Source organism: Helianthus annuus, chromosome 16 (assembly GCF_002127325.2).
Source record: "Helianthus annuus cultivar XRQ/B chromosome 16, HanXRQr2.0-SUNRISE, whole genome shotgun sequence".
Lineage (NCBI taxonomy): Eukaryota > Viridiplantae > Streptophyta > Magnoliopsida > Asterales > Asteraceae > Helianthus > Helianthus annuus.
In genome coordinates, this window is record NC_035448.2 from 19,727,427 (window position 1) to 19,742,968 (window position 15,542).

Below are 15,542 nucleotides of genomic sequence, written 5' to 3' on the forward strand. Positions count from 1 at the left end.
TGTTAATAGTTGGGACTGTGAGTGGTTATTTTTTAAGTTAGGGCTTTTAGCGGCTAACGACGAATAACTGGGATTATGATAATCAATATTCCTTTTATAAAAAAAAGTTAAAAAGCAGCTTTGTTGTTTGACATGTTTGTGGTCGATAATTGATATCATCGACACATGATACATACTTGGATGGTGAAGATGCATATGGGAACCATTTCTCGTTCTTGTGGGGTTTCACGTCTTCAAATGGTAGTGTTTTATAGATGGTGGATGACTCTGGCTTTAATCGTCCAACCCCTCACACTGTCCAAGAGTCAAGTATACAATGCATGATATCATATAAGTCTTAAGGCCGATATATTTTTATAACTCTAAAACTAGACACAAACACTAAAATTAAAATGTAACGTAGTAAATTAATGATGGTAGAAAATTACAATATAAACGACAATAAGCATGTAATATTAATGTAACATACGACGTGTCAGATACCCCGTAGGGGACCCTCTGAATGGGATTTGAGTGAGAATAAATTGAGAAGGACCATACTCTTCCCTTCCCTTTATGCCATTTTTCTCAAATTTATTTCTCTATGGACCACTATTTTAGCTAGCCTTCTTAAAAGATGTAATTACACCGTTGGTTCTTTTAGTTTTTACTAATTTTTAAAGTCGGGTATTAATAACTTTTTGTTGCAAAATCAGGTATTAACGTTCTAATTTATCACAATGTTGAGTATTAAGGTAAAACCTTGTTACAATATTGAATACTAAGGCCAAACCTTGTTAACTTTTTTATTAAGTCTTACTAAAATGACTAAAATAACCTTTAGTAACTAGAGGGTCTATTTTTTAATTAATTATATTTGACTAAAATAAATTAAAGTAATGTTTTATGTTTAATTTATATTTTTTACAAAATTAAATGGATTCGAAGTTTATTATTTATAAACTTTGAGTTTATAAATAATATGTTAGTAAAATAAACTTTTTAACTTAATCTAAATAATAAACCAAGTTAAGATTTATAAAAATAACTAAAACAAAGTTATGATCTAGGAATATAAAAGTTTTGTAAGCTGAAATAAATATGGGGCTTTGGTTCTATATGATAAAATGAACAAAAAGCATGTAATATTCATACCATTTTGTGATGTTATGTACAAGAATTGCATCGCCGGAATTCCGGTATGCTGACGCGGCTCCAATCAATCGTAGAGATGAAGTTGGCCGTGAAATTGTGTCGGAAGTCACCGAACCTAAAAATTCTATATAATTAATTTTTTTATAAAACCGGGGGGTCGAAAACGTATATACCTAAAAAATTCTATACGAAACGTATATACATAACACTACTGAGCGAAAAGTTCAGGGGGTCGGGCGCCCCCCCGGCCCCTTGAAAGCTACGCCCCTGCTTATCGTTGCTACGATAAGATTACGCTAGCGGGAAACTTTGGGTTGACAAGTAGGAGTTGCATGCTAGTATTGCCATGATATGTTCTAGATTACGTTTATGCCATGTGGATTCGTTTAACCATTTTTTACTTATGCTAGTAAACAAACTTGTATGCTCGCCAATACTTTATGTGTTGACATGTACTTTAATATTGTAACACCCTTAATATTTTTAAGCGGATTTTGTTTTAAATCACGAACATAATCATGTAATTATAATTACGATTACATTGGAAAATACGGGTTTATTTAAAACTTTTACAACTTTCAAGTATACCACATAATGCGACTAGATTCGACATTTAAAATAACGATTAACAATGTGCGGAAGCTTGTATCTTGAACGTGTTCGGTTCTTCATTGAACTTGATCGTCCTCCGGTACTAGAATTTTATCTGCAACTCATAAAACATGAGTTAGATTAGTCATACGTAGCTTAAAACGTGTTTAAACGGGTTCGTAAAACAAAACTGATTAAAAAAATAATTTTTCGCCAAAAGGGACACCGTCGCGTCGCGTGGCGCGACCCCTTCTTTTTTCCAGAATGTTTGCAGCTGAAAGCTGCATATTTTCAGCAACGCTAATTTTTGCCGAAACGTGCATAACTCTCTCGTTATTATCCGTTTTACACGATTCTTTTTCCTAGGTGATCGTAATTTAATTCTCCATCACATGGAGTAGAAACCTGACATCCGAATTCACAAAAATTTAGATTTCAAACTCTCGGCTTGAAATTCAATTATGACACTTTCTGACCCGTTCGTGTATTTATCAAACGAACAAGTTTGTTTGATCCCTCATTCCTCATGAACCTTTTAATTTCAATATTTTCTATCATATTAGGTTCCCGTCGCGGGTTTCTACGCATTATTAACCCATTTTTGCTTGTAATCTTATTTTGACCCGTTAAAGGTATTTATGCACTTTTAAGCATAAATTATGCTCATTTCTTATATGCCTAATAACTCCACCCATTCCTATTGATTAGTCTTCCACCCAACTATGATTGTGATGGATTTAATGTAATAGACTACTTATTCCGAGTTTTATCCCTCGGCTATGTTATTTTACGGCAAGACACATTTTAAGGCATTTAAACCTTGAAAGTTCATGCCTACAACTTTTATACGCATCTAAGGATTACAAAATCATAATATAGGTTTCTGAACAACCTCTAAAGGTTGTTTACCGGATTCTCCCATCGAGGGCTTTTTGGTCATTTTTAAAATCTTTCATTTTCTACTATGAAGGACTTCACTAAATATTCGACCCACATTGCACTTTTAACTATAAGTCCATATAGCGTACCTAGCCCGGGTCAACAAATAGACCCGATTTATACCTCGCTTTTATTATCACACAATCTATGGCGATGCGATTATCCGAATTACTAATCACTCCTGTTAACATAAGACTTGACAACCACATTAGTCGATATTGTCAAATGGCGTTATCACACCATTTGACCAGTTTGGCCTATATGACCAAACATTTACTTATGTATCAAACACGGTTTTTAATTACCAAGTTGCCCATCCGACCCATTTCGGATTTTTCTTTCATTAGATCCCTTTTCTCATTATTAGTTACACTATAAGGTAACCTTAACGAAATTTCATAATTTCTTAGTCATTACATGACTAAATTACCGTTTCGCCCCTTTTATCATAGACCAAGGTTTTTATCAATTTTGTGTATGTTCCGACTCGTATCAATCGCGTCGGAAATCCATATTTCCAATATTATCTATATCGAGTTTATAACTTATAGAATAAATAAGTATTCTACAAAAAGGTGTAAGTTTCACTTACCTCTCATCCGGTTTTACGCTTTTCTTCTCGTACTTGATTCGTTCGACCGCTTCTTTCCCAAGCCTCCACCTAGCTCGTTAAGCGTTAAACTATTGTCAATATTTACAAGGCGGTTAGATTAGTCATTAACAATCACGACTATTCCACCTTACTTATTTTCTATGTCGAAACTACTATTCGACTTCGTTATTAATTAACTTAACTTATCAAAAGTTATCTACTTTCGATCACATGGTTTACACAATTAAGTCTAAATCAACATGATATTTAGAACTCTTATCGTTTCATATTCCGCATAATTTGCCATATTATTCAAATGTGTGTTTCACTCGGAATTTCAACAGTTTAGCTTTCATTTAGGCATTTTCACAAACACCTAATGGGCATAATTTTACACATTTACTAACTAGTTCATAACTAGTCATTTTTACCAAGATTAACATCAAAATTCATCCTCTATCATGTATGATTAAATACTCAAACTTGCAAATTGTTCAAGTGTCTTACTTCAACTATCATTTATGATGATTTCTAGCAAAACATATCATCACCTTCACTATTTAGTCAAAACCCACTTTCTAGTTCACTTGTTAATCATCTTCAAGTAATATTACATCAAGTTTTTCATAATATCATCATAACTAACGAAATTAAACATACATAGACATTCAATTTTGACATTGGATCATAACCTAACCATCTATTTGCAAGTAACCTACTTGTCTAAATTTTCAACTTTAACCAATCTAGGTTTTATGACATACCTCATGATCCCTGCGACTAGGTGATCGTTTCTATATATTCACGCATCGATTTTGGCCTTGAATCAAGCTTCAATTTGTTGATTTTGTTGAACTAGGGTTTTGGAACCCCCTATTCTTGCTCCTGGTCGATCGAACACACACACACATGTGTGTGTGTGTTTTGATTTTTATTATTGTTTTTAATTAAAACATTTCCTAAGTTGCCCACTTTTAGTCCCTCGTGTTTAGAAGTTCTATAAAGAGGGTTAAAAGTCTTGATCTTTATTTATTCACTTAATTACACATTAATAACTAAGTTAATTATTCGTAGTTAACTTAGTAGGTTCCGGGGGTTATAACCCGTTTCATTCTAAGTCCCGTTAACCCGGGCCTCTCGTAACTTTATTTTCTCATAAACATTCCTTCACCCCTTTTTATTTAACATTAGATCTATTTATTTAGAAACCTTAATATTCACCGGGTAAATTTTACCACTAACGGTACTTTACCCGTCTTTTAGTACTAACGTGGTTTGATTACCAAACCCGTTTTTCGGGGTGTTACAAATACGTATTGTAGGAAATTGATGACAATGATGATGAACGAAATCTAGTAGGATGAACTAGAAACCCATTTAAATTTTAGTACTTTGTTGTATTTTGCTTCTTGTTCAACTTTGTTGTATTTTGTTTCAAATGATGTACTTGAATTTAGTAATGAAATGAAATTTTGAATTTTAAATACTTGTCGCAAAATAGTGTTATGAAGTCTCTTGCAATCTCGTTTTCTTCTCACTCTGATGTTTCCGCCATCGGTTGAGGTGTGACAGATTGGTATCAGAGCCATAACTATAGGAAATTAGGAAAAATTGCCATGATTTGACCTAGTCTGTAGTAAAGTACCAAACTTGACCATTCTTGATCTTTTGTGCTTAAAATATCTGAATTCTTCCTATTTGCTTCTAACTCATCTTTTGTCTTAAAATACATATGTCTTTCCTAAGACGAAACATAATACACACATGAAGACGTGAAGACACTCGTATTTCCCAAACGAGATGATTTTCACCAAAAATAGGCGTGAAAACCCACAATTTTTGGTGAAATCCCTCAATCCGCGTTATTCGATCTTTCACGAAATTACACCGTCAAGTTAGGAGTGATATTCACACCTTGATGGAAAATTTACCATTCGTACTCTAGGGGACCCTTACTAACGAGTCGGAAGTTATTTCCTTGATCCGTTCGATGAGTACTAACCACACTTGGTGAATGATGTTGCCAAGTTAGGGGTGAAACCCGTATCTTGACAACTAGTCCCACTCCTCGATTTTCAACCCCGCCAAAGTCTTGAGTTTTCAATCGAATATGAGCATTGCAGAGCAAGTCCTTGAGTGTTTGAAAAGACTCCTCTGGTTCGGAACCCCAAACAAAAGGTTTGTCCTTTTGAGTCAAAGAAGTGAGAGGAACGACAATCTTTGAAAAGTTTGAGATGAACCCACGGTAATAACTCGCCAATCCGAGAAATGAACGAATTTCAAATGGAGACTTCGGTGCAATCCAGTTCTTAACGGCTTCGATATTAGCGGGATCAACATGAATGCCTTTCTCGTTCACAGCGTGAAGAATTTGGCATATGGTTGTTCGGTGCGTAGGAGTTCGAGGATTAGACGCAAGTGTCGCTCATGTTCGTCTTGGGTTTTAGAGTAGATGAGGATATTGTCTATGAAAACGATCAAGAAACAGTTGAAATAAAGTTTACACACCTGGTTCATTAAATCCATTAAGACCGCGGGTGCGTTGGCCAAACCAAAAGGCATGACCACGAACTCGTAATGACCGTATCATGTAGGAAACGCGGTTTTTGGAATGTCCTCTTCAAGCACTCGAAGTTGATGGTAGCTAGAACGAAGGTCGATTTTAGAGAAACAAGTTGCGCCTTGAAGTTGGTCAAAGAGGTCGTCAATGCGGGGAAGGGGATAAAGGTTCTTGATGGTAAGCTTGTTGAGTTTACGGTAGTCGATGAACATGCAGAATGATCCATCTTTCTTTTTGATAAAGAGGACCGGAGCGCCACAGGAGAAGTACTAGGGCGTATAAAACCTTTATCAAGTTATTCTTGAAGTTGGCTTGATAGCTCTTGCATTTCCGAGGGTGCGAGACGGTACGGAGATTAGCAACAGGTGTAGCTGTAACACCCCGTGTTTCGAAAGTCAAAGTCAAAGTCAAGATTGAAGTCAAAGGAAGAAAAGATTGCTAATTGCGATCTGACACTCCTTGCTCAACTCATGTTTTGACTACTTTGACTTGTAGATAATCTATTTATTTGGAGCATTAGTTGTATTATGTGGAGTACTTGTTAATAATCGAGGTTTAATCGCTATTTATTGCATGTTTTATCGCTTATCGCATTCGCAACCCGAATTATGCGTTCTGGATATTGTTTTACGTGTGTGTGCCTTTTATGTGTTACTTGTGCATGTTTATTTATGTTATGTTGAGCTAAATAATCGAAACGCAATCGCAACTCTATCGCAATCGAGTCGCGAACGCTAAACGCAAGTGTAATCATCCTAAGTAACTTGATGATTGTATGTTAGATATAGTAGTTGGGATTAATGGATAATTATATCGCATCGCAAACACGAAACTCGCTTAAACGCATCGCAAGACCCAACTCACGAAACGAAACGCCGAGACTCAAATCGTCTGAACCACTCGATCGAGTGACTGCTCGATCAGATGGTTAACCGATCGGATTGCCATCCAATCGGACAGCCATCCGATCGGCGACCCACTCGACCTAGTGCACTTTCCTTTTTGGGAAACCCTATAAATACACTTCATATGTCACATCACTTAATGTGATAGCTCTCACTCGACCCAGCTTGCTTCAGCCCTTCTTTCTCTCGATTTCTTGCGATTCTTGTAAGTTTTCAACCCAAATCTTGTACTTCTATGATCTACACACACTTCTTCATCATTCTATCTTTTGAATCTTAACTTTTAACCATGAAATCAATGGATTTGAGGTGTTCTAGGGTGATGTCATCATGGAGTTCTTACGAACTTCATGTTTTGGCTTCAATCCACCAAGAACAACTTAGATCTGGATGTTTTCCACATGAATTAACAAAGATCTTGCATAGATCTGAACATATTCATGGTGAAAAGGATTAAAAGATGGTTTTCTAACTTTCTTTCAACTCTTTTACACTCAATGCACTCAAAACCGATAGAATCGGAGCTTGTTCTGATCTTCTACTCTTTCTTAGTGATGTATGGGTTCAAGATCCGAGTTCTATCAGAGAGACATCCGATTTCGGGTTAAATATGAACCACCATCTCGGACAGTTAACTGGTCGGACTAGGGTGATTCCTGTCCGATCGGATTACTTAGATCTTGATGAGGTTTCTGTTTCTTAACACGTTATCACACCATTTCGATCAAAACTGCAAACTATCGAAGCAATCAAGTGTCAAGACGATCAGTTTGCGGACGTATTGCCGTCCGATCGGATTGCCATCCGATCAGATTGCCATCCGATCGGACAACCATCCGATCGGACAGCCAGCCGATCGGACAGCCATCCGATCGGACAGCCAATCGGCTTGCACCTTGGTCCCACACTTAAACTTTTGTTTCAACTTTTGAAAATCTGAACGTCGAACGGGTTGCCGTCCGATCGGATTGCCATCCGATCAAGCGACCATCTGACCATGTGATGTTTGGGACTTCAACACTTAAACAATTTTCAACATGTTCAATGCCTTATCAGTTCCAGCGGATTGCCACCCGATCGGTAGACCATCCGATCGAGTGACAACACTTCTGTGAACTTGTTCTCTGAGAAATACCTCGCCGAACGGATCGTCACTCGATCGAACCGCCGTTCGATAGACCGGCCTGAAAGGTAGATATACTTCTCTGTTTCCAAAATGCTACAACGAAAACTTCAAAAGGCAAACCATCACACACAAACACATCTTCACAAGACGAGATGTCAATCCGATCGAATGGCCATCCGATCGGTTAACCATCCAAACGGATTGACATCCGATCGACTGGCCAACCGATCGGATTGCCATCTGATCGGATTACCATCCGACACTTACCACTTGCACCATTTTACGCGCTGCTTACCGTTTATGCTATCGTTAACTATTCAGGCTAATCTCTTCCAGCGCTCCCTTCAATCCAAGATAGTGTTTTCTTGTTAAGCACGATCTGTGAGTGTACTCGATTCCTTTTTGCTTTACGCACTTTTGGGTGTTACATACGTTACCTATGCTAAATCACAATCGACACGCAACGCAAACACTATTTATACGCTAACCGTTATTGCATGCTACGTGTTATTCGATGAATGCTTGTATGTTATGTTAACACTGTGATTGTTGCCTGACACCTTAGCAACGATAGTACTATAGTTTGGACTCAGCACCTGTCGTGGACAGGGGTTGTTAAGGGCTTTACTTCACGTGTCCCAGTGGGGATATGTGTTGCGCATTCTACAACTCGCAGTCACGTTTGTGCATATTTCTCTGTCGATAACCTACTAGCTTTCACTTTATACATGTTACGTGTTGGTTATGCGTAAACGATTTCGAACTCTATTATACCTATTAAACTTGTATGCTCACCTTTACACTATGTGTATTGACCTTTTAATTTAACGTATGTGACACGTGTTTAGGACGCTACTTGCTAGGATGCTTGCTTGCTCTTTCTTGGAATCAAGTAGGGTTGAGGGTCTAGAAACAAAGACAATTTATCTTATCTTTATTTGAAATCTGAGTTGTCGGAACATACTTTTGTTTGGAGAATATCTGTATCTGTAATAATCAGATTACTTAATGGGTTATGGTATGGGACATAATATTAACTATTTGGTAATTTACTCATTATGGAATTTCTCTTGACAATCTGTTTCGCTCAGTGCCACGCCCCGATGTTTCCGCCATCGGTTGGGGTGTGACAGATTGGTATCAGAGCCATAACTATAGGGAATTAGGCAAGACTCGACCTAGTCCATGTCGATGTCTTAGAAACGACCTAGTCTATGGTTATGTACCAACAGACCGACTTGTGCATACCTTGTAGGGGTTTTGTACGAGCTTACTTGCTATATCTCGCTATTCTCACTGAGCACTACACTATCACTGCACTCTAGTTTTCAAAAATGAACGTCGACATTAGGTGTGAAAACCGCAAACTCTCGACTAAATTGCTTGTTTGACCCGCATTCTATCTATAAACAGGAGAATTTGCGTTGAATTAGGAGTGAAATCCATACTTTAACGCATAATTCCTCTCTATTTTATCAAAACAGGAACGGAGTTGTTAAGTCAGGGGTGAAACCCGAACCTTGATGACTTGTTCCGACCTCTATTTTGGTTTTTCAACACTCTCACCAAAGTCTCGACGAACTCCAACGACTTGAAGTCACCCTGTAACTAGAAGGATGCATGCCGATCGCCCAAATTCACGGCGAGAGCACAGTCCCGAAGGTTAAGTGTGTACCAAAAGTCCTTATGAATAGTCGAACCACTTTGGGTAGCCGACGTCTACTAGCCGCAGACAATCCATTCTCGATTTTTATGTGTTTCGATTCTGAGCTCGCGACTGCCGACTCTGATATTCGCCGCTTTTATGTGGATTTTATGTGTTTTATGTGATTTTATTTGCTTATGTGTTTTGATTTTTTTTGGTGATTTATTCGCTTCTCACTCTCGATTTGATCGACAGACACGACCCGCACTGCACATCTACCTCAAAACGCTAACAAATCGTTACTACTGGGGAATAACTGTATGCTATGTTACTCGCTATGTACCCGTTAATTGCTATTCTCGAACGCGCGCAGACCTTGAATGATAGGTTTCTGTATTCTGACTGCCTCTTGTGCTTCTGTGCTTTACGTGCTTATGTGCTTTTGTGCTTATGTGAATCTGTGATTATGTGCCTATGTGTTTATATGTTACAAGATTGTGTTCCTGAGCTTTAGCAGTGTTAGGCGTGTGAGGTAAGATTCGATTATTCTGTGTCTGAGTCCTATGGCGATGTCTGTTGCAGACAATGTCGTCATCTGGATCCCCTCACTCACGCACTGCCCGACGTAACCAGAAAGACAAACGCCTTGCTGCTCTTGTCGCTAAGCAGATAGCAAAAGTCATTCCTCAGATCGTTAGCGACCTACACGAGAATGCTAGCAAGTCTTCTGAAGAGTCCAGGACAGACTCGCCAAAGTCTGTTTTTAGCTTCAAGCAGTTCAAAGCTTGCGGTCCGAAAGAATTCACTGGCGAAAATGGGCCTACATCTCTGTTTCAATGGTTTGATTCGATCGAGGTCACCCTGCGCCAGAGTGGCTGTCCTGATAATCTCTGCACTCTAAACGCCACCGGTGTCTTCCAGTCCCGCGCTTTAGACTAGTGGACGGCCGGGAGAAACAAACGCGGAAATGATGTAGTTTATGGTTTGACGTGGGATGAGTTGAAGGACGTCATGATGGAAGAGTTCTGCTCTCCCCACGAGCGCCAAAAGTTGGAGGAAGAATTTTGGCATATCAAGCAGAAGGATGGTGACAATGCTGCTTTAACTTCTCGCTTCAAACAGTTCAGCATAATCTGCCCTGATCAAGTCAAGACTCTCGATGTGACGATCAAGAAGTATATCCGAGCTCTGCCGGATTGTGTCGCAGACTTTGTGCAAGCTGCAAATCCAACAACAATCGAGAAAACTTATCTGATCGCCACTGAGATAAACGACAAGCGAGTCAAGGCTAGTGTCTGGGACAAAGCCTCGAAGAATCTGCATCAAGCTACCACCACTGCAACTGTTGAAACCGCCGCCACTCCTCAGTCCTCAAAGTCCTCTCGTCGCAAGAGGAAGAACAGCAACTCCAGCAACAAGAACTATGCTGTCACTACCGCTGCCCCGCTCCAAGCTGTACCAGCTCCACAGCAGACTCAACACCGCCAAGTAGCAGCCCCGGTTACCAACGCACCGCCGGCAAAGCGTGCGCACACTGGTCCTCACCCGGCATGCCCTACTTGTACCTATCACCACCCAGTGGGAATCGCCTGCAGATTTTGTGTGCATTGCAACATGTACGACCACTTCACCGCCAACTGTCGTACAGGTCCTCGACAAGCTACAGCTCCAGCTACTGCTCAGCAAGCTCTCTTCCTGCTCCTCAAGGCCCGCATGCGGCTCCTGCACCCGCGATCAATGCTAGAGTTTGCTTTGCGTGTGGTGATCCCAACCACTTCGCAAACTTGTGCCCGAACCGAGTTGTGAAGCAAGAGCCACAACAGCAGCAGCCCCAGCAACAACAGCCTCAACAGCAACAACAACAAGCGGCTCGCGCCCAAACTTTCAACATCAATGTGCGGCAGGCTCAGGCTGACAGTCATGTGGTTAATGGTACGTTCCTTGTGAATGGTATTTATGCTTCGTGTTTGTTTGATACTGGAGCAGATAACTGTTTTGTATCGTTTGAATTCGAAAAGCTCCTTAATCATAAGTGCTCCCATCTCCCCTCGACGTTCGATGTTGAAGTTGCCACCGGAAGAACCGTCGCCGTTAATTTTGTTCTTCGTGATTGTACTCTCGAACTCAACAATCACATCTTCCCTATCGATCTTATCCCGATGCAGCTCAGTAGTTCTGACATCATAGTAGGCATGGACTTTCTTCGCAAAAACCATGCTGAAGTTGTTTGCTTCGATAAGATGATTCGATTCTCGCTCGCGAATGGTCATCAACTTTGTGTGTATGGTGAAACTCCTTCGAAAGGTCTCAAACTCATGTCATGTGTCCAAGCTAGCAAGTATCTCCGCAAGGAATACAAAGCTTTCTTGGCTAACATTGTAGCAGCGGAGAAGGAAAAGAAAGGTAAATCGGGAGTAAACGATGTCCCCGTGGTGCGTGAATTTCCAAATGTATTTCCAGATGATCTTCCAGGACTTCCACCAAGTCGTGATATCGACTTTCGCATCGACCTCGTTCCTGGAGCCAACGATGGAGCCCAATTAGTGAATAAGTCGAATGGGATATTCTATTATCTGGACCGAATTTGGATCCCCAAGCGGACCGATTTGCGACAGATTTTGATGGACGAAGCCCACAAGTCTCGATATTCTATTCATCCCGGTGCCGATAAAATGTACCAGGACCTTCGCTACAAGTACTGGTGGCCGAGCATGAAGAAAGATATCCCTCTCTATGTTTCGAAGTGCCTGACTTACTCAAAAGTCAAAGCCGAGCATCAAAGACCCTCTGGCTTACTCGTCCAACCCAAGATCCCTATATGGAAATGGGAGAGTATTGCCATAGACTTTATAACGAAACTTCCGCGCACGCCATCAAGTCACGACAGCATCTGGGTTGTCGTTGACCATTTGACTAAATCTGCTCATTTTCTGCCGATACGAGAAGACTTTAAGGTAGAAAGATTAGCCCGAATCTATACCAATGAGATCATTTGTTGACATGGGACGCCTCGCGACATCATCTCTGACCGCGATGGTCGGTTTACCTCGCATCTTTGGGAAACATTTCAATCTGCTCTCGGTACTACGCTTAATCTAAGTATCGCTTTCCATCCCCAAACCGACGGTCAGACTAAAAGAACGATTCGCACCCTTGAAGACATGCTACGTTCGTGTGTCATAGATTTCAGTGGTAATTGGGATGCATACTTACCTTTAGTCAAATTCTCGTACAATAACAATTATCATTCCATCATTCAAATGGCACCATTTGAGGCATTATATGGAAGAAGATGTCGATTGCCCATTGTATGGCACGAGATCGGAGATTCGCAAATAACCGGTCCTGAGCTATTGCAAGAAACGACTGACAAAATCCTCCAAATTCGAGACAATCTGCTGAAAGCTCGGAGTCGTCAGAAAAGTTACGCCGATAGACGACGCAAGCCCCTTGAATTTGACGTTGGTAACTAGTACTCCTAAAGGTATCACCTTGGAAGAGTGTGGTCAGATTCAGCAAGAAAGGAAAACTCGCGCCTCGATATGTTGGACCCTTTAAGATTCTGGAATGGATCGGCAAGGTGGCCTACAGACTCGAACTACCGGAGAAACTTAGCAACATCCACCCGACTTTCCATGTTTCGAACCTCAGAAAGTGTCTGGCTGAGCATGATTTACACGTTCCACTCGAGGACCTTCAAGTGGACGAAACATTACACTTCGTGGAGAAGCCTGTCGAGATCATGGACCGCCAAACCAAGCAGCTCAGACGCTCGCGCGTTCCCATTGTGAAAGTCCGATGGGAAGGCAAACGAGGCGTAGAGTTCACTTGGGAACTCGAAAGCGACATGAAGGCGAAGAACCCGCAGTTGTTTTTGCGGCTTCGGCCTAATTTCGGGACGAAATTCCCTTAAGAGGGGGAGGCTGTAACACCCCGTGTTTCGAAAGTCAAAGTCAAAGTCAAGATTGAAGTCAAAGGAAGAAAAGATTGCTAATTGCGATCTGTCACTCCTTGCTTGTCACACCCCTATTTTCCACGTGTCACCGGTGGCCCGGTGGGGAGTATCGTGACGTCATTGATGTCATCATAGTCAAACAACACAACATATAAAATGCACAGCGGAAGCAAAAGATATAGATTTATTTCAACTGAACAAAATGTAATGTTTAAGTATTACAACACAGTCGAAACTGATCCACAGGCGGATCAAGATAAAAAGGAAAACTGTTCAACAGACTTTGACATCTAAAGCTTGCGAGACTTGAGTAATGATGCCTGGAGTAGCCAGCCTATTTCGTCTAGCACCTGCACTTAGCCTTTTTGGAAAATACGTCAGTTTGCACTGGTAAATACAACTTAACTGACTCATTTTGAAAAGAGTTTGAAAAATGATTTAAATGCACTTCGGCAAAAATATTTTATAACTTGGGACAATTATTCAAAATAATCTTGTATACAGTTTTACTCATTTGTCGTCCATTAGGGCCGGTTTGTAGGGCCGTACTTAAGTTAACTGACACGCCACAGGTATAATGCCCACAAGGTCGATTCCTTATAGTGGGATACCAGTTTTTACATAATGCAGCTGTCAGGTGTACGCCTACACCCCGTGCTTAGGTCGTGGCCATTTCATGAATGATGCCAAGGATATCCGGGACATGGTCATTTAACCCCCAAGGGCCATACACCAAATAATACATATCAAACAGGTTATGTAAATACATCAATCACAATACGATTTAAATGACTACATACACCCGACCAAGCGGTACTTTTATAGTACCGTATCCCAAGCCCGTATAGGGAAAATAAGTTAAGGGTATTTACCTGAGCTGAATATAAATTCAATCCCAGCCGTATATCAAATCAGAAAGTACAGATAGCTTTTACTGGGCTCCTAATCTGGAACGAAGGTTTTTAATAACCTATTAGAATCCTAACGGGTCTTTAATTAAACTTAGACTTAGACCGGTTAGTTTTCAAAATGAATACACGGTTCAAACGCATGATGAAGCGAAGACCGGTTTAGAATGTGGTTTTGACCTAACAAGCTTGAATACTTGTTTAATATGGGTAACTTAATCACATTCTGAATATTGAGACAAAAACGATTTGGTTTGACCCGTTTCGGCTTATATATGCAAACTAGTCACATAGGCCGATCCGAACGCGAAACATGCGTAACGGGTAACCATAAGAGTCATGAACATGTTCCATAAGTTAATATGCCTTTGATATGTTGTGATATCAGTAGGATATCTTCCATTATGCCCAAAACGAGTTTAAAACCAATTTATGCCCCGTAGGGGTATTTTGGTCATTTTAAAGGTTATAAAAGAGGTTAAATAGTAATCTGAGTTTCGGGTCCAATTATATCAGTAAAAAATACTTAATTTACTAAGTTACATCAGTAGGGTATAACCTATACGTGAAATTTATCACTTATAACCAAACTATGCATCTTAAGGGCATTTTGGTAATTTCACATAGGCTTAAAAGGTCAAAACTGGGATTTTGAGCTTAAGACTTTTGCTTACTGCTAAAGTATGAAAATTTACTTAAAACATCAGTAGGTATCAAGTCTTATAGATTTAAAATGGTTTCAATATATACTATGCGTTAAAAACGCTTATGTAGGTGATTTTGAGCTATTTCCGGGTTCTAAAAGGGAAGCTGATATTTTTATTTTTCTAGAAGGCTCAAAATACTTTATTTATCATACTAGATCCGTATAAAAAGGTTTGGGGTCAAAAGGTTTTGTAAAACTCATTTTATAGCCTAAAAGGGCAAAACCGGCAATTACCGAATCAAGCTTAGAACTCTAGGTTACGATCAGCCTAAAAATAAATAAAAATCTTCAAAAATCCCAAAATATTATATTACATCAGTGGGTAATAAGTTTGGTATTAAAAATTGGGTTTAGATAGGCTATATGTTAATCATACGGTTAATTTACCGAAAAGCTTCTTAATTACGCTAATGAGCATATCTCCTAATCTAGACCTCAAACTGATGTGAAATTTTATGGACATGCTTATAGATCAGTAATA